We start from the raw sequence: 21,171 nt of genomic DNA on the forward strand, positions 1-21,171 counted from the left end.
GGAATCCAATTTACACATAGATGGTCTAGGCTTACTTTATGACAATAATAAAACAAGTATTTTCTCTAGGAAAGAGAGCTTAAATCTCTGAAGGACAGTGGATAGCTTTATAACGTATAATACTGGCTTTATTACCCTTTTATGGTTTTACATCTTCTCTTTACTTTGACAAAAGATCATTCAGAATTGAACTTACTTCAATGATACCTACATAGACTTTATACCCACAAAAGTAATTCGTAGTATTTATCCTGGTGACAGGTCAGTGGAGATGATCAAATTTTTTTTATTTTCATAGTTAAGCTATATTTCATTCTTGATGCCAGAGAAGAATTTTTTTAATTTCCTGGGAATGAGGAATGGCACTTTTGGCAGGTTCTGCACCAATTTGAGCTCACAGATGCCCAAAAATTGCTCAATGGGACTAAGTCTCGTAAGTAATTCCAATTTTGTAGTGAAACAAATTCTATTTTCTTTTGGAATAAAGTAGAGAAACATGGCCAGGTAGAATTTCCCTGGAGTAATTTTCCTTTTCGTGTTTATGAATTATGTCTTTGCCCATGGTGAGCAGTGGCAAAGATGACAGCAGGTGGCTCACTTTACAAATCAATAAACCAGAGGAAACCTTTGTTTGCAAGGAAGTTGAGTGGGGAGAAAGACTATTCAAAAGGAAAAGAATATTAAATAGAGAATTCCAAGGAATTAAGTTCTTGTTTGTTCGTTACAACAAATAGCAGTATTATAAAAACTGCAATAAGCCTCCCAGGCACCTAACACTATGCAGAGTGGATTTTGTGGACTTCATCTGAAATGACAAATCTCAAGAATTAATTCAACAAATTTCAATGCATTCCTTACACGTGCAGGATATCGTCTAGGCACTGAGGCTGTAATGGTGGGATGTGGCCCACAGGTTCCACTCTCAGGGAGCTTACATTCTCAGATGACCACAATACTGCCCCCGTGTGAGCTGAAGTTGTGACTGCAAGTGACAGGCACTGAACTTCCTGGTGTGATTATCGAAGACTGCATCTTTAGAGGTTGTTGGAGGAGGGATGAAGAGTTTTTAGCACTTGGAACAAATTTCTTGAAGCTCTTCCGTGTAGTAACACCCTGGCTCTATTGTTTGGATAGGTTTTACACCAATTTGAGAATATAATACATTCTCTGAAAATGATTATAAGTCAATAATGAAAATGTGCAAGATCCTAAGCAGAACTGTAAAGTTTGGAAATGCAAATTGCTCATAACCAAATACCTGGCTTCTGCAAGCACGTGCCAGCTTAAGGACACTTAATACTGTAGAAGTATGCCTCAGGAACCTTCTCACCTACCAGGATTTTGAGTTCAACAAAATCCCTCTCCTATCCCGGCACAGAGCTCTTCTTCAGTTCCCTGTAAAGATAAAGGACTTTTCCCAAGGCTGTTAGCTGTGCTTTGATGCAAAAGAGAATTTAAATTTAAATTATTTTTATTTAAATAAAGATCAGTCTATTCTTAAATTTTGTTTTATGAGTCAATCTGTTCAAATGATGGACTTTTTATTTTATTAGTCAATTAAAAAAATCTTCCATTTCAAAATATTTGTCACGTGAAGCTTATAGAAAAAGGCAGGCCAGGCATAGTAGCTCATGCCTATAATTCCAGCACTTTGGGAGCCCACGGTGGGAGAACTGCTTAAGCCCAAGAATTCAAGACCAGCCTAGGCAACATAGTGAGACACTATCTCTACCAAAAAAAAAGAAAGAAAAGAAAAATTAGTCAGGCATAGTGGCATGTGCCTGTAGTCCCAGCTACTTGGGAGGCTAAGATAGGAGGATCGCTTGAGCCCAGGAGGTGAGGCTGCAGTGAGCTATGTTTACACTACTGCACTCCGACCTGGAAGACAGAGTGAGACCCTGTGTCAAGGAAGGAAGGAAGGAAGGAAGGAAGGAAGGAAGGAAGGAAGGAAGGAAGGAAGGAAGGAAGGAAGGAAGGAGAGAAGGAGAGAAGGAGAGAAAGAAAAGAAAAAAGAAAGGAAGAGGCTACTTGAATTTCACTCAGGTTACAGGATTAGCTTCAAGAGAAAGATAGCAAAAATAATAATAGACTCTTGTAAGTGTCTAAAAGAGAGAATTAATCCAAAAGTACTTAAAACACTCTAGAAATGCAAATAATAAAATGTCAGTGTGAACAGTTCTTGTTTGGATTTGGCTAGTATCTTATTCTTAAGAACTCCCTTCCGGTTTGCTGACAGCTCTCTATCTACTTTGCCTAAGATAACAACCCAGGCAGGCAGAGTATGCAAGGACTCTTCAGGACAGATAATTGCATGTAAAAAAGTAGCTTGGATTCAGAGCTTCATTTTAACAGTTCATAACCATATTATCAATCTGTAAATTGCCTATAAACAGAAAAGATGTCAAGAGAAAATAACAGGAAAAAAATAATGCTAGTTGACAGATTCTTCCCTACAAAGTCTTGTAGTAGAAACCAAAATAATACAAAAACCTGACAATAGCCATGTCATTGGGGGCAAGTGAAAAGACAAGGCAAATGACCAGTAGAGCCAGAGGAAAGAACTAGAGGTCAGAAAGCACAAAGGGCTCTGCAGAGAGGACGAAAGACTTCGTTCCGATGCTCAAAGACAGAGGATGGTGGTGTCAGCAGGGGATTCCTGGGCAGCTTAGGGACTAAGCAAGCACAGGGCTTTGGTTTAGTTAAAATACCAGTTATGCAAAAAACAGAATTGCAGGTGTCTCCACAGGATGTATTTCTGCACAGGTTCCTAAGTAAATATAGAGGACAGATAGATAGAGTGAACAAAAAAATAAACAACCATTATCCATACAGATTTAAAGTCTTAAAAATGAATGAGATTTTCATTGTGTGGTCTCTACCCATTTAGTGTGGGCGAGTGTGTGTGTGCGTGTGTGTGTGTGTTTCTTTTTCTTTAGAATTGCAGGGGAAATGCATGATGAAAAATGATATTTAAATAACCAAATTCCTATGTGTTTCACTGGCTGAGAGCAGAGACACAGGATGAAGGAAATGAGAAAGAGGGAATTTGTGAAGAGTTTGACTAAAAATTGTCCTCTTCCCTCCTCCGGTATAATGCATCAAAGTAAAAGACCAGTTTTGAGAGGATAGAGTTTAGGTCAAAAATGTGCTATATCCAGCCTGTTTCTTGCTTTCCCAGGAACTCTTTTATGTCCAACTGCACAGTCTCTGTCTTCCTCTAATCCTTTTCAGTCTTCTTGCCCTTTGCCCCCACAGGACCTTTGGCACATTGCCTCTTGACCTCAAAAAATGAGGAGTTCAGAGTTTCAGGGAGATTTTGATGAAACCACCTGCTGTTCTTCTCTACCATTTTCCCCACCACTGAATTCAAATAGAATGGTAGAGGGTATAAATATGCTAATATTCTGAACCACACCAAATCCCCAACTCAACAATTCCTGTGAGATAGGACAGTTGTAGGGATGGGTTTGAGTTAATAATTCTCCCACCACTACCCAAATAAGAATGGGAATGGAAGAGCTTGTAGACAGACATGGATTGCAATCTGCCTCATATGGAAAAAGTGCAAAAATCCAAATTCTCAAAAGATTAGTCGATTTAGTATTGTGCTTTGAAGTCGAGACAACTCTTGATTTTCTCTTACAAAACTCGGTTTTCTTTAATTATGTACTGGTAAACTCTGACTAGAAAACTGGAATATTTGGTTATCTAAAATTTCGCTTTTATAAATCCAACTTTTGGAACATACAACTCTTAGAAGAAAGGGTCATACCAGTGTGTCCTGAGACAGGGCATCATTTAGCTTGGGGAATGAAATAAGACAAGCATAGCATGGCATTTAAGCCATCAGTCCTGATGAGACATATTCACAGTTGGTCAACGCAGGAAAGAAAGCAGGCAAGATAGCCAAGGAACCACAGTGGGTTGTTTGTTGTTGTTGTTGTTGTGGTGGTGGTGGTGGTGGTGGTGGTGGTGGTGGTGGTTTTTCAGGTAGTAGTTCCCTGTCTGTTTTAGGTTTCAAATTGAATTTGGGAAATGTTTTAGTTGACTAAATGAAAGACGCATGAATTCATGGATCATAGAACAAGAAGGAACTACAGCAGAGTTAAAATGTTTGGGTTGTGAAAATAAATTAGTAATAAAAAAGGAAATTCTTATTAGGAACTTTCTATGTACCAGCTCTTCTCCTAAGTGTATTACATATAAGAAGTTATTTAAACCTCAAGAAGTCTGTGAGGTTGATACTCTTACTCCAGCTTTACTAGTAAGGAAACTGAGATCCGAAAAGTTTAACCTGTGCCAGGTGTCACAGCTAGCAAAGGGGCAGAGCTCCCGTCAGACCCCAAAGCCTGTGTTTATTGTAAAACCATTATGCTAGGTGCCAAAAGAATGCCTGGATATATGAAAGGGAAAAGAGGTGAGGCTTTTCTGAAAAAGCCATTAGGAAATTCCTTTGAACTATCGCTGATATAGCTTCTAAATTTCAGAACCCCTCTACTCTCTATTCTCATGAATCATCAACAGTTAGCACTGTACCTCTAACTATGAAACTGAATCGCACCTTCAGTTCTTTATGAAATTGGTCTTTTTTAGAAACTTATTGTATTAGTTATCTATTGTTGCATTAAAAAAAAAACAAAATGTAAGAGACTTAATAATAAACTTCAATCCTCTTACAGAGTTTCTGTGAATCAGGAATGTGGGAGTGGCTTGGCTGGATGGTTCTAGTTCAAAATCTTTTATGAGGGTGCAGCCTAACATATAGAGCAGGCCCTACGTTCCTCTAAGGGACTCACTAGAGTAGGAGGATCCTCTTCCAAGACGGCTCACTCACAAGGCTGGCAGGTTGGTACTGGCTGCTAATTGGAGGCCTCAATTCCTTGCCATGTGGACCTCTCCGTGGGGCTGCTTGAGTGTCCTCACCGCATGCATGGTCACTGAGAGCAGGTGATTCGAGAGAACAAGGCAGAAGCTGCAAAGTTTATTGGCACCTAGCCTCAGAAATCACATTCTGTCATTCTGTAATCCCATTGGTTACCCAGATCAGCCGTATGCAGCGTGGGAGTGAGCTGCACAAAGGTTTGGATACCAGCAGGCGAGAATCACTGGAGACTGTATTGGAGGCTGGCTGCCACACTTACTATCAGTTTATTAATGATCCTATTTGGTGACTTGGTCTCATTTTTCTGCTTTAGGGCAAGACCAATAGAGAGATGAAATAAATGCAGTAAATGCATTCAGTTATAATTGCAGTGGATAATCTGCCCTTGCGTCTTTCCAGGAGAGCTAGAGGTTAAGGAGTCTTGCTGGACTCTCAACTCCAGTCATTCTATTGCCTTACTGCTTGTATCAAGTGTAGGATTTGTCACTAAATGTCAGGCTCACCAGGATACTCAAACATCAGGTTCTTTGAGCAAACAGAAAAAGTAATGTCTAGGACTACCCTACATATTCATTCAGTTATCTGAAAAATATTTTTTAGATGCCTACTGATGGATAGTGCCATTGTCTATGCAGAATCTTAGGCATAATGTACCATTAGGGAGGCTCAGTCTGCTATTTGTAGAGATTCTTTGCTAAAATGAACTTTAGAGATAATGAAATATAGTCACCACTCCTTATTACAAATAAAAACATTGAAGTCCTCAGAAAACTAAAAGTTGCTTTTGTTACTTGGTTATACCTGTTCTGCTTTAACTTCTCATTGATGAAATCACCATCAAAGCCACTGCCTAAAATGGTTTTTAGAGGTTCTCTATGGATTTCATTGCTTTTCCTCTACCATAGTAACCAGATGAACTATTTGAATGAATTGTACCTCTTTCCAGAGTTCAGTCCAAGAGTCATAAGTTGTTTATGGACATCACTCTGGTCCTTCTGTCTTAGAAAGAGGAAAATCTAACTCAACCTCAATACTAGCATTGACCTATGACTAAGGAACCACTTTCTATCTGGTGAGCCAATGTGTCAAGTTAGACAACCGTCCTTTCCAGAGGGATTGTAGCTGTTGGTGTCCTGCACAAGTAGATGCTGAGAAGGGGTAGAATGGAACAAGGTAAACAGGTACTTACTGAGGACCTACTGTGCTCCAGGCAGAATGCTAGCACTTTCACACCCGGGTCAACTCTTTAATTTCCAAAACGATGGCATGAGGTGGGAGGCATGATAACTATCCCGTTTTACAAAAGAGAAAACTGAGAAGGTAATTTGTCCAAGAATGGTTGGGGAACAAGAGACATATTTGGGATGTAAATCCAGATCTGCCTGAGCCTGTATTCTGACCCACCACGCTGCCCAAACACCACTCAGAACTGACTTCTCGATGAACACACCTAGCTCATGCATGTGCTGTCTCCTCTCATTGTCCCTTGTTGCTTTGGAACATTAAAAACTCTTTTAACTTTAAGTTTGCATATATGTGTATATGTGTAAATGAACAGTTTTCAAATACATTGTTATCTCCTTAATAACAGTATCACTTTTAAATTTCCCCTTCCCCACCCATAGGGTGGAATACTATGCTCTGCCCTCAATGAGCTCTGAAGATAGTTTTTGTTCTCATGACAAATTTTCACCCAAGCCACCACCCACCTCTCCTTCACCTCAACTCACTAAGTGTTCTCTTCTGCTGGTGGAGAAAAAATAAATCATTTCGATTTTTTTAATATCATGTTATTTCCCTCCAAACATGTACATATTGTGCTTCCTCAAAAAGTCTTTCTTAACCAGTCAATACATTTGTCTGCTTTAGAGTTGTGATTACAGCAATTAATGTGGAAGCTGACAAGTCAGATTTATTATGACTGAGAGAAGTCTTTGCAGACAACCTGCGTCTTCACTTAATTTCACCGTAGAAGTATTTTTTATTCTGGAAATATTTTTTAAATGTAAGCACAGCATAGTCATTGCTGCTTCTTTGTCTTTCTCTGTAATTTCCAAGAAGACCTTTTCCTCTTCGTTTCTGCTTGTAGTGGCTTCACAGCTCAGTATCAACACAGGAAAGAGAGGCACCTCTAAGCTGATTACAAACACGGCCACCCCTCTAAGGGCGAAACTGCATTGCTGTCAGTCTTAGGAATTCACAACCTTCACAGCAGCCATGGCTCTTCAGCAGAAGCCCTGAGGCTCGGTTGCCAGCTGATGACCTTTGATGGGATAATTTCTAGCTTTGCTAAGACTGCAAGAGGAACAAGTGAGGGGTTAGGAAGCAAGAGTTATTCATGAAACCACTGTGTCTTTATTCAAGAATGTTGAGAAACAAACCTTGTTGGCTATTCTTCATTAAATAAAGTAGCATACCCATTTAAATATCAAAATTGTTCGTCAAGTCACTCATAAATCCTCAAACTTTATCTTTTTCATTTAAAAATTCTTTTTTGCCTGAGGGTCTTGTAAGAAAGCTAGTCATTCTATGCCTTAAAATAATTGTTTCAAGCCAAAACAGGCACGTGAGAACATTTTAAGCTTCAATGAACCTTGAAAGAATTTTCAATATTTGAGGAGGGAACCCTTCAATTCTTTTTTTTTTTTTTTAAAGGAACCAGACAGCAATATGAATGTAATCTGTTAGCATGGTGAGAAACAGGTCAGTAACCCCCCTTTTTATTCCCACAACACCACCAAATACTTTGCTGATTTTAATAACTGTTAGAAAGGTGTCCTCAAACACAGAAAGGAACTAGTGTTTTCACGACCCCCTGAAAGAAGAGGACGCATTGCAAGATCTTTAAACTCCTACAGCAAGAGAATGAAAAAAGAATGTAAGAGGAAAGTGGATAACTACCTGTTTGACCTATATATATATAATAGATTTGTTACTAATTTGAATCAATTTGTTTGTTGTTGTCATTGCTTTCACCATCTTAAACTTTATTAAGTTTATGGTTGTGCAATAGATCTCTAGAACTCTTCTATCTTGCAAAACTGAAACTCCACATTCACTGAACAGCAACTCTGCCCTTTCCCTCCCATCCTTCTCTCCCTCCTGGAGCCCCTGGCAACCACCAATTTTACTTTCTTTCCTGTGACTTTGACTATTCTAGATATCTCATATAAGTGAAATCATACAGTAAAATTATTAGAACCAGTTTGGATACAAATAAGATTTAAATGTACAGATTGATTAATCTGGATGTACTAATATCAAGACAAACAAAAGAAAACCAAGTGTGGCCACGGGATCAAGAACACTTGCTTGGCTCTTACTGCCTCTACTAGTTTTCCGTATGCTCACTTTTGTGCAAAAGCTGTTTAAAGTCCAGATTACTGATACTTACAATCCCAGCAAGGACAGGGTCGTATTGGGCAGTGGAAAATGGTGAAACCTAATTCTGAAGGCCCTTGGACCATTTGTTCCAAAAGCAAACAAGTTGGAAAGAATGTGGGATTTTTAAATTTTATTTTAAGTTCCAGGGTACATGTGCAGGATGTGCAGGTTGGTTCCACAGGTACACATGTGCCGTGGTGGTTTACTGTACCTATCATCAATCACTTAGGTATTAAGCCCTACATGCATTAGCTATTTATCCTGATGTTCTCGCTCCCCCCATCCCCCTCCCCCAGTGGGCCCTGGTGTATGTTGTTCCCCTTCCTGTGTCCATGTGTTCTCATTGTTCAGCTCCCACTTATAAGTGAGAACATGTGGTATTTTGTTTTCTGTTCTTACATTAGTTTGCTGAGGATAGTGGCTTCCAGCTACTTCCATGTCCCTGCAAAGGACTTGATCACATTCCTTTTTATGGCTGCATAGAATTCCATGGTGTATGTGTACCATATTTTCTTTATCCAGTCTATCATTGACGGGCATTTGGGTCGATTTCATGTCTTTGCTATTGTTAATAGTGCTGCAATAAACATACACGTGTATGTATCCATTGTAAATAGAATAATTTATGTTCCTTTGGGTATATACCCCGTAATGGGATTGCTGGATCAAATGGTATTTCTGGTTCTAGAACCCTGAGGAATCAAAATGTGGTTATTTTTTTTTTTACCTCCAATCTGTCTCTATTGTAATATTAAAATCAAAGACTTGTAGCGAGTAGCCTAAAATCCCTTAAACAAAGTTAAAAGGCAAACAATAGTCTAGAAAAAAAAATTTGCGAAATTCAGTGCTAAAATCAACTATTTTCCTTGGCTTAAGGGAGTTTTATTCTTAGCAGTTATTATAATGACAAAAATCATGACATGGAATGGGAATGAGAAGGAAGCTGTCAATGGTTTGGGAAAATTTTTTGCTAATGACTTCATTGAGAGTAACATAATGGAAGTTCATCCTGGGAGCTGAATACTGTACATTCTACGTTACTGAACCCTGAAGTTTGCTTACTGAAAATACTTGCAGGAAGTAGCTACTCATTAAATAGGCATTCTCCAAGAATCAGATGAAAATTGAAAAATTCCGAAAGCATTTACAAATAATTTGTTTAAATGTCTTTAATATAATAGTCCATCTTTATAGTCAAATAGTTCTTTAAGAAATTCTTTAATTAAGATCACTACATTGTGTATGGTGAATATTTTTCTGGGCGAGTTACTATTAACTCTGTCTTTAAGGTAATTATTTGTATATCATAAGAAACAAGAATCTTATAGTGCGTTTGAAGACGGCAACTCTGAAGAATAAGGCTACATTTTTAGAAATATCACCAATCATTTAAGTTTTAGAATATATAAGAACAAGCATTCTTTCCAGGAAGGTGGGAATATTACATTTCTTTTACTTATATGTTTTATTACCAATTCACACTTCAACATTGGTAAAGTCAGCTTGATCTTTCCTGTATCACAGACTTCATTTCGTTGACAAATGAATTAGTTATAATACTTTATTCCACCACTTTTTTTGAGACAAGATAGCAGTATATGAAGGCAATTTGAGAAGTTGGCAAGCTTACAAACTTCTGAGCTTATGAAATGTATGTGTTACACTGATATAATTGACATCATACATATTTTACAAGAACTGCCCTGAACATAAACGTCATCATTCAAAATGAATTAATACTTAAAGGAAATTTTACAAAATAATTCAGCTAAGAGTGTACTTTTTTGATATGAAATAATATAAGACTTTATAAGGATTGTTTCAATCACAAAAGCAAGTTGTTTTTAAAATTAAAATTTTGCATGATACATCAATTAGAATGCTTTGGGTTAAAATAGAAACTTCAGCCTAAATTGTCCTAGGCAAGCAACAAGACAATGTCCGGGCTCACAAATGATAATTCCAGAGAATAAGGAAAGCATGCTGCAGTTGGGGCTGGACTGGAGCTCCATTAAGGTCACCTGTTCTGTTTCCTTCCTTATCTCTCTTGGTTTTGCCAGCTGTGGAGAGCTCGACATTTAGGCATGGTTAGGCCCTTGTGTTTACAGTGTGGCTGCTCCAGCTCCAGCTTCATATCTTCGCAACCTGAAGTCAATGGCCAACAGAGCACTGACTTCCTCCACTGCTCAAACAACAAAACCTCTGAAGTGAGTCTCACTGGTCCTGAGTGACCTGGCATTGGGCGTTGATCAGTCTTTGAAACCATCACTCTTGCTGAGGGGAAGAGAAGAGAGATGCACTCCAGACAGTGTGCTCTACGGGAGAGAATGGGGGGGGGGGTGCAACTATTCCTGGAAGTACCAGGGACAGCAGAGGAAAAAATTATTTCCTCAAAACAAAATCAGGGACAGTTACAAGAACAGAATGCAGCTCCTGGGAAGGAAAAAGGCAAATAGGGCCTCTAGCGTTAGGATGTAAGGAGTGAAGCTCTAACCTTTTTTGTGGATTAATATAAAATCTTACATAAGATGAGGGTGCCAACTAAGGAAAGCCAGTGGGGAGCAGGTACTAGAAAATGTATGCCACCTGCCAAGTAACAACACAACCACCCTCATCCAAAGCAAAGCCATAAGAGGCCGGGTGAGGTGGCTCATGCCTGTAATCCCAGCACTTTGGGAGGCCGAGGTGGACAGATCACGAGGTCAGGAGTTTGAGACCAGCCTGTCCAACATAGTGAAATCCCGTCTCTACTAAAAATGCAAAAAATTAGCCAGGCCTGTAATCCCAGCTACTCAGGAGACTGAGGAAGGAGAATCGCTTGAACCCAGGAGGCAAAGGTTGCAGTGATCTGAGATCACACCATTGCACTCCAGCCCCAGCAAAAGTACGAGACTCCATCTCAAGAAAAAAAAAAACAAAAAACCGTAAGATCACTGTAAGCAATCACCGGCACCTCACTCTTTTTCATGGTGAATGTCACTTAGATAGCAGAAACTTTGATCAATTTAATTTGATCATGTACTCTATAGTATTTATGCCCAGGTGTTTTACGCAGATCATTTCACTAGTCTTCATGGCATTGCTGGTTAACAATACCACCCATTGTCTGTTTGGTGTCAGTGAAGGCTTGTGTACCTGCTTACATGTGTAAATTCACTTTGCAGCTCCTAAAAAGGGCTTGTCTTGTTCTTATTCGAACAATGTGTAAAGGATCAGAAAGTGAATGTTGTTCCCTTTCATCAAACATGCCACAGAAATTAATTTTGTTTATATTTTGTGTAAACTCCATGATCCTGAGTATCATTAGTGAGTTAAATTAAAAATAGCTGATGTCTTACCATTACTACTACATATCAGAAGACATTTGGGCTTTCTTTGCAGCCTGCTGCTTGTGTTTATTAACATCTTTGATTGGCAAGACATTCTGCTTCTAGGTACATTTGGTTGGAGGGATGGTCAGAGTGTAATCTATTAGCCACATTTCCCAGGCTAAAGTGGGCTGAATTTTAAAATAATCACTTAGCAAACATAAAATTACCGAGGATGGAACCCCGAAGCACAGACACCCAAGAATATTTTCCTTTTTCTAGGAATCCTTGGTATGTTGATTCACTAACTTCTATTCACTTAGAGCAATGTGGCAGACATAGCTGCTATTTTTTAAGCCAATGTGTCGAACTCACACTCTCATAAGTAAGACATGGAGTGGTAACTGCCAGGAAGTCTGGTGAGATCATCAAAAGCCATGTTCCAGGTCATTATGGCCCTCCCAGGGAGGAAGGGTGGTGTCCTGCAGAAGGACCCAGGCACTTGACTGCCTGAGTTAAATGCCAGTCCCCTGCCTACTAGTTGTAACCTTGGAAAAGCTATTCAACCTCTGTACTATGATGACTTCAGCTAAAACGGGGGAATGAGTCCTATCTCCTCAGTTTTGTAGGCAGTTAATGCATGGTTCCTGGCACATACTCTGTGCCCAGCAAACGTAAGCTTCTATCATTAGCACCTCTGACTCACTGCACAGAATTAGGAGCCTCTGTGCCCTGGGGAGAGAGTGAAACCCTCTAGCTGGGTTTTCAGAACACTCTATTTGTCTCTGCTCGTGGAAGGAGATTAGCTAGCAAAGGGATCTCTGGGCATCCCTGATAGCATCTGGTACACAGTAGGGCCTCTTAGAGGTTTGTTGAATGAATGCCAGTACCCTGGCTGAAAGGTGCTTCTCATCCCCAAGGTGCCAAGCACTTTAAGAATAGTTTCATAGATTTCTTTTTAATAACCTCAACCCTTTCTTCTATGAAATAGAGTTCGATTGCCAGAAACTGTCATTAAATATGCATGATTCTCTTAAGAGATTTTTTTTTAACAGCTTTTGGTTTCCAAGATTATACCATATTAAGTAGATATAAAAATTCTTAATTCCACCCTCAGCATGAGTGTGGGCATCTTAGGGGTACCCCAAGAATGTGAATCATTCAAGGGGATTCGTCCTCATGACTAAGCCGTCTTCTGACACTAAAGTTCAGGTGTTTACCATTTTTACCACAAAGGGGGAGGAAGCCTGCAGAAACAGTTGCTATCCTGCCATACATCAGGGGACACTGAGGCTAATGTCTGCACGTTTGGAATGAGAGTGTGTGACATGCAGTGCTTTACACAACACAGGATGACGGCAACTTTGACTTTCAACTTCTCGCTTTCTTCACTCATTTTCAAATTCCTCAGAGGCTGTCTTTTCAGGACCTTTTAACTGTGTGTCTGTAACTGAAATAGAAGAAAAAGAGAAAACAGAAAAATAAAAATAGAATAGAAAATTGAAAAAAAAGTCATTTTCTCAAGTTGTATAACGTTTCAAATACTTGCATACTTTTTTATACTTATGCTCTTTTTTTTTTTTTCCCAAGGAAAAAACTACTCAGCCTGCTTTTTGTTTTGTTTGCTTATTGGTTTTTACATTTCTGTTGCCTTTTTTTTGAGCCATTAAACTCTTGCTCAGACACATGCTTCTCATCCCGTCCTTCTATGCAATGCCATGAACATTAAACCCTTCAGCAGCTGCAGCCTTCATTTGCCTGCAGTCAGTGACTGTCAATTTGTCTTGAGATTTCTAAGTTAAGTGCTGTAATGCACTAAGGCCAGGCCCCTTTCTGGAGATGTCAGCCCTCAGGAGTCTGCCCCAGGTAATCCAGAAGTTGAATTGGTCTGAAAGCACCTGTTTGAAAGGTGAGGGGGAGTACTTGGTAATGGTTTCTACGGAGAGGTGCTTGGAAACAAAGTGCGGAGCAAAAATTAGACCATGAGAGACAGTAGAAAGTCCTGTCATGTCAAACCTTCCAACACTATAGTCTTTTTACTTTTTACAAAGTTTAACTTAATTTCTTTCTTTTTTTTTTTTTTTTTTTTTTTTGAGACGGAGTCTTCCTCTGTCTCCCAGGATGAAGTGCAGTGGTCAGTGGTGCAATCTTGGCTCACTGCAACCTCCGCCTCCCGGGTTCAAGCGATTCTCCTGCCTCAGCCTCCCGCGTAGCTGGGATTACAGGCGCCTGCCACCATGCCTGACTAATTTTTGTATTTTTAGTAAAGACGGGATTTCACCATGTTGGCCAGGCTGGTCTTGAACTGCTGACTTCATGATCTACCCGCCTCGGCCTCCCAAAGTGCTGGAGTTACAGGTGTGAGCCACCGCACCCAGAATAACTCATTTTCAAAACAAAGTGAGATACACCAAGATTGAACCCTGTAGCTGGATCCCGTCTAGTGTCCAGGGCTGTCTTTGAAAAGACAACAGAGGTCCATCTGTCAGTGAATTCTTCCCACTGCTCAGACACGCACCTCTGTCATTCGACCTGCTGGTAGGCTGTGGGGGCTGCCTCCAAGGGGAAATATATTAGCCATTGTTCTTGGAAAGAACAACTTAAAAGCTGAGAAATGGCTTTTAGACTGATTGGGAATAAAATTGGACTTCCACAGCTTTTTACCTTTTTTTAGTCTACCAAATAAAAATGATCTTTTTGAGAAATCAGGGCTCTGTGAAAGAGGAAAGGCTTTTAAAGATGAAAGATCTCATGTTATTTGAAAAAGGCATTTAGATGTCCTAATATTTCTCAGATTATACTATGATGTGCAAATATGAAAAGATCTTGTGCTTGGCAATTGCTAACTAGATATGTAGATATGGCTGCAAACATCAAGGAATGAGGTAGCCAGTTCATTTTATTAAATATTTTACATTTGAGTTGAAGAAATACCCATAGAAGAGAACATTACCATCTAGACATCCATTCTTCTATTCCAAACTCAATGACTAAGCCCCTATGATGTACCAAATTCCAGGTGGCCTCTAGAGGGAAAATAACTGTCCTAAGATAGAGATATGCACAGGGCATTCCTAGAGTCTCAAGGAAGGACAGGGAATTTTTAGGGAAGAGAAGTAAGTATGTGCATGGCAGTGGAAGGTGAAGGGAGGCTTCACTGAGGTCTGAACTTTCTTAGGGTATAAAAATGGTGTAACCATTTTGGTGGAAGTGGAGTTGGTTGGGCAGATAGCTGCAGATTCATGAGCCCACAGGTGTTTTTAATAACAGGGCTGTTGTGGGGAACAGGGAAAAGACATGGTTAGGCCAGCATCTAAGAAGATTGGTCTGGTACCTGGGTGAATTTAAGGGTAATTTCAGGAGTAACAGACAGAAGGCAAAAAGACCATTAGAAGCCATTACAGTGATTTGGAAAGTAATTATAAAGGCATGAACTGTGGTAGTGATGAAAGGAATGGAGAAAAGGGGACAGATTCGAGAAACATTTTTATGATAAATCAGCAGGATGGGGATTAATCAGATCTCATGAGTGGAGAAAGTACTGGGATAAATGGAAAGAGAGGATACATATGGCCACCAGATTAATCTCTCTGTTCATAAAACGATAGTTGTGCCACTGAATAAGATAAAGACACTAATAAGACCCTAAGTGACTTTTCCTCCTAACACAATGACATGGATTATTTTCTATAAATAGAGACCAAAATACTAGAGTATCTAATATTTGTAAGGCACTTTTTGCATTTATAAAATGTTTCATTCATTTTAAGTCATTTGGTATAATTGCAATGCTGAAAGACAGGCAGGGCCATTATATTTTATGGACAAGAAATTATGTTTCACAGAGGACATCTACTTCTCAAAATCACACAGCTAGTAAGTGGGAGAGCAGAAACTCAGATTCAGAACTCCCTTCCAAATCCATCCCTTCTTCCCTGTAGTAAGGCCGGTTCTTTTGGTGAGGATTCATCTCCCTGCCAGGACAGAGACAAGCTGTTTCTGCATTGGTGACAGCGTTTCCTGCCTTCTTGCCCAGATTTCTGTAACTAGCACTGTGCATTGGTGACCATGGTCAAGAGTGGATGTTCTTGCTGTAGGATCATATTTTAGGGCTCCACTTGAGAAATATATGTGTTATACCTTCTTTTTCCTCTTGCCACATAAAATCCACAAATGGAAGACCAACGAAAATCTGTGGAACAAATGTGCTCTTTGTAACTTTCACAAGACCTGTCAAATTATAGATGACTGCAGGCATTTCATTAAATGAAGTCAGTAGGGACTTACTAACGCCTCTGTTAACTTCACTCTAAACTAACCCAGATTAACCTGGATCTCGAAAATCTGGGTTTTCAATAAGCATTTCTAATCTTGAAAGCTTATAGCTTTTCCTATATGACACAGCTAAAAGATTCCTGAAAACAGAAATTTAGGAAAAGGGAAAGAAGCAAGCAGAAAGTAAGTGTGGGTTTGGGAAAAGCGTGATAGAAAATGACAGAGCAGGAGTGAAGCGGAAAGTGTGAAATTAACAGGGAAGAAAGAATAATGTCTCCAGGTCTATATATTAATTTCCCACTAAATTCAATCAGATGTCACAGATGGCATCCACATTGCACAGAAATATGAGGGTAAAGCAAATTAATATGAAATGGCCCTGCTTGTGAGACTGGAGGACACCCCAACTAGTCTTAACCTAGGCAAAGGCAACATGCACTTCCCCTGAGAAGTGTGATGGCGGGTAAACCTGCCAGTGTCGCTGAAGGAACATGAAAGAGCATCTAACTCCATCTATGGCACAGCTAAAAGATTCAGAAAAACCAAGGCAGTGGAAATAAGGGAAATGCATTCTCACTTTTCATCGCATTTGTTTACCCTAGCATATGATTTGAGGATGAGGGAATGTAACAAATGCATCATATGTGAAAGAGAAGGAAGACAAAGTAGAAACGAAAGATGTCCGCTTCTAACAGTGATATTTTTAAAGCAAGCACAGTAATCTCTGAACACGTATTTGAAAGTACAGATTTCTTGTTCAAATAGGGTACCACAGAACCACAGAACCCCAAAATTCTCACAGGGAGAAGAGCTTAGGAAGAATGTCTTTGTTTCCAAATATTTGTTAGGGAGAGAAAGCCATTAAATAAGATATGCGGGTATTGTGAGTGTATGACATATGGATAAATAATGATGTTTGTTTTCCAGAGTGGTTACTATAAAACTTAACTTCTTCATTAAAAAAAGGAATAAAGATGGAAATGGTGTAAGCTTAGAATTGTGAAGGTACCAATTTGTAGATCACTGAAAATATTTGAACTTCCATTCTTTCTCAACACTTCTTCATCCAAGCCATTGATGGGAAGGAACTGGAGAGGGAGTGGAAGAGGAATAAGAGAAAGGTGTGTCCTACTTAAACTTGAGGCTTACTGACCTGTTATTACACATTTTCTTTACAGTGTTGTCATTCATTCAAAGGTCTGAAGGATAGGCAGGTCCCCTAACACCTTCTTCCCAGAGAGTTGGCGACATACAGTTATATTCTATTCTTCCCATACCTTCCTCATTGACATAACTTCTGGAGGTCACTACTGTAAGACCTTGAGAGTTCTGCATACACTGAAGAATATTGGTGAGGGTTTCACAAAGTTTAGATAGGTGGTTATGATGGGGGCAGAAGAGATTTCTTCACAACGTATGCAACTTACTCATCTGAGAAAATTCCTTACTGGCTTCCATGAAAATATTCATGGAACATAAAGGAAACTGCTTTGCATCTAGTGCAATGTGTGTCCCCAGTGTGGTCATGAGGGAGTATTCTGTGGTGTAGCAGAAAGGTACGAGATATGGCTTCCTTCTCCACTTTGAGAAAAGGTGATTTGGGCTTTGCCATTTCACCTCTCCGAATCTGTTTTGACCCCGAGAAATGGGGATACCAACAGTGCTGCCTAGAGTTACTGGAGGATCCAAATTAGAACAAGTATGTGAAACCTTTGTACAGTGTAAGTTGGATACAAATGATATTATCAATTACTTGAGGCCTCAGCATCCTCAATTTTAAAATAAGTTGAATACGATGACTTCTGAAGTCCATTCTTGATTCCTGAGAACAGAAATTTAGGAAAAGGGAAAGAAACAAGCAGAATGTAAGTGTGGGTTTGGGAGAAGCATGATAGAAAATGACAGAGCAGGAGTGAAGAAGGTGGTGAAATTAACAGGGAAGAAAGGATAATGTCTCCAGGTCTATATATTAATTTCCCACTAAATTCAATCAAATGTCATAGATGGAATCCACATTACACAGAAATATGGGGGTAAAGCAAATTGATATGAAATGGCGCCACTTGTGAGAGAAGAGGGCACCCCAACTAGTCTTAACCTAGACAAAAACCACATGGGACTCCCTCTGACAAGCGTGACAAACTTCTACGAGTCTGTGGTTCTATGAGATAGAGATTTAGCAACCATCCAATTGATACTTCTTATTGATCAAATCAGACTATTTGTTTTTTTAATTACTCTAAAAACACCACTGTATACATTCCATACTTGCAATTATATAAATTAAGCCCCTGATTTGTTGTTGTTATTGTTGTTTTTGTTGTTTATTTTATTTTTTTAAATTCCAGGGTACATGTGCAAGATATGCAGGTTTGTTACATAGGTAACAAACATGTGCCATGGTGGTTGGCTGCACCTATCATCCATCACCTAGGCATTAAACCCAGCATGCATTGGCTATTTTCCCTAATGCTCTCCCCAACCCCCACCCTCCTCTGACAGATCTTAATGTACTATTCCCCTCCCTGTATCCATGTGTTCTCATTGCTCAGCTCCCACTTATAAATGAGAACATGCAGTGTTTTGTTTTCTGTTCCTGTATTAGTTTGCCGAGGATAATGGCTTCCAGCTTCATACACATCCCTGCAAAGGACATGATCTTGTTCTTTTTTATGGCTGCGTAGTATTCCACAATGTATAGGTACCACATTTCCTTTATCCAGTCTACCATTGATGGGCATTTGTGTTGATTGCATGTCTTTGCTATTGTAAATAGGAGCCCCTGATTTTTTTTAATCATCTGTGTTCAATACCTTTACAATCTTTTTTCTGACAAATAGCGACATCATTTAGGAATCCTCATAGCCCAATTGCTTCTCTAGACTGCAGCATCCTAGCATCACTCTATGTTGGCAGTGGGCCACAAATGGATTACAGATTTGTCAAGATGTGGACTACAGGTATACCAAGATATCTACCTGCTCAGCCTCGGGATGGCTGGGCAGGCCTGGGATGGCCAGAGGCCCTTGGACTGTGAGTGGCCTCATCTGCTTATCCTAGTGTGCTGTATATAATCAATGTTAGTATTTTCCATGACAGGAAACAGTTTGGCAATCATAGTCTAAACTAATCAAGTTTATCAAATTATTTCCATTTCATGGTAGTTATGCATAAATCAAATTGGCTAAGGTATTTCGATTTACCCACTCATGTTTTTCTTTCTAAACTTTGCTAGTTTATTAATAAGTTTAGAGTTTAGTAATTACTATAAAATCAGTTTCACAAGTCTAAGAATAGTGTGTTGTAACGTATTAATTTGAGTTTTTGGAATTCTAATTTGAGGTATAACTGAGACATTTATACAAAACAAATGTTTTGGTTTTTTTGTTTTTTGTGAGATAGAGTCTCGTTCTGTCGCCCAGGTTGGAGTGCAGTGGCATGATCTTGGCTCACTGCAACCTCTGCCTCCCAGGTTCAGGCAATTCTCCTACCTCAGCCTCCTGAGTAGCTGGGATTATAGGCACGTACCACCACACCCGGCTAATTGTTGTATTTTTAGTAGAGACGGAATTTCACCATGTTGGTCAGGCTGGTCTCGAACTCCCAATCTTATGATCCGCCCGCCTTGGCCTCCCAAAGTGCTGGGATTACAGGGGTGAGCCACCACACCTGGCCCAACAAATCACTTTTTAAAATTCCTTTAAAGCCTAGAAACCTTGTTTCTTTAAAAAATCCTTTGCTATTCAGTGAAAGCAGAATTCCTATTTTCAACTGAAAATGAAAGTCATATTTGCATGAGTGAGAAAGGAAATGGGGAAAATGCCTGCAGATGAAGACAGATAATCAAGTTTTTCTTATGAGTAAACATGTGCCAAAATTCCTGTGGAGTTGTTTTTAGTATCATCTTTGTATCCAACATTACAATTTTACAATTGGTTAAGAAAATATAGAATATCTTTAGCAATATTTTCTGAAAATACTGAAATTCTTCTTTTGGATATAAAATATGAAGATCCATCCTTTGGGGGTTACCCCTTAACCTCTTTCAGGAAAACTCAGGTAGAGTCCAGGTAGATTGCTTGTGTGAAGACTCTAGGCTTTTCTTTTCCTTTTTTTTTTTTTTTTTTTTTTTTGAGACGGAGTCTCGCTCTGTCGCCCAGGCTGGAGTGCAGTGGCCGGATCTCAGCTCACTGCAAGCTCTGCCTCCCGGGTTTACGCCATTCTCCTGCCTCAGCCTCCCGAGTAGCTGGGACTACAGGCGCCCGCCACCTCGCCCGGCTAGTTTTTTGTATTTTTAGTAGAGACGGGGTTTCACTGTGTTAGCCAGGATGGTCTCGATCTCCTGACCTTGTGATCCGCCCGTCTCGGCCTCCCAAAGTGCTGGGATGACAGGCTTGAGCCACCGCGCCCGGCCGACTCTAGGCTTTTCAATGTTGCTGTTTTTTAAAGAAGCTAAAGAGCAATTCAAGGCATAATGAAATATACTTGAATCCTAAAAAAGTATAAAAAGATAAAGGAATCATTTTTTTTTTTTCATTTCTATGGCTCATGAGAGATTCCTAATATTCTTTATTTGATCCAGAAACCTTAAACTGCCTTAAATATGAGTTAAATAGAGTTTGGAGCTTAATGTCTGTTGAGAGAATTTCCTGTTCCCACTTGCCTCTATCAATTTCATAGCACTTACCATATTGTTATTGTTTGTCCTACTTCAAATATAAACCAAACTCTTCTGGTCTGATGTTAACGGCCATGATGTCCTAACATTTTAAATCCAGGATGGTTGTAGAATGAGAAAAAACAGTTGGGTTCGTTAGGAGAAGTAATTGGGTATTTGACTACACATAGCAAAAACCAAAATAGGGCCTTCTTGACAAAAGGTTTTATTCTCTCAAGTAAAGAAAATTCAGAGTCAGGGCATCAAGACTGGGACATTAGCCACTAGGGACTCAGGATTCTTCTCTCTCTTTACTACACGATGGAGCATTCCATCTGGGAGAACTTCTCATGGTCCAAGATGGCTGCCGAAACTCCAGTCATGACATATGACAAATGGCCACCCACACTCTTTTGTTTCTTTTGTTTTTACTTCTTTTTGTTTTGTTTGTTTTGGTTTGGGTTTTTTTTTGTTTTTTTTTTTAAAGACATAATTTCACTCTTTTCTCCCAGGCTGGAGTGCAGTGGCGTGATCTTGGCTCACTGCAACCTCCACCTTCCAGGTTCAAGGGATTCTCCTGCCTCAGTCCACACCCAGCTGATGTTTTGTTTTGTTTTATTTGGTTTGCTTTGGTCTTTTTAGTAGAGACGAGGTTTCACCATATT

General features: G+C 39.5%; 1 protein-coding gene across 7 annotated transcripts in view; it reads left to right on the forward strand.

The window, feature by feature from the left end:
• SULF1 (sulfatase 1) overlaps positions 1–21,171 on the forward strand; it is a 193,755-nt gene that overhangs the window by 59,145 nt on the left and 113,439 nt on the right. The window lies entirely within an intron of this gene.

This window comes from Macaca mulatta, chromosome 8, assembly GCF_049350105.2.
Source record: "Macaca mulatta isolate MMU2019108-1 chromosome 8, T2T-MMU8v2.0, whole genome shotgun sequence".
NCBI classification, from domain to species: domain Eukaryota; kingdom Metazoa; phylum Chordata; class Mammalia; order Primates; family Cercopithecidae; genus Macaca; species Macaca mulatta.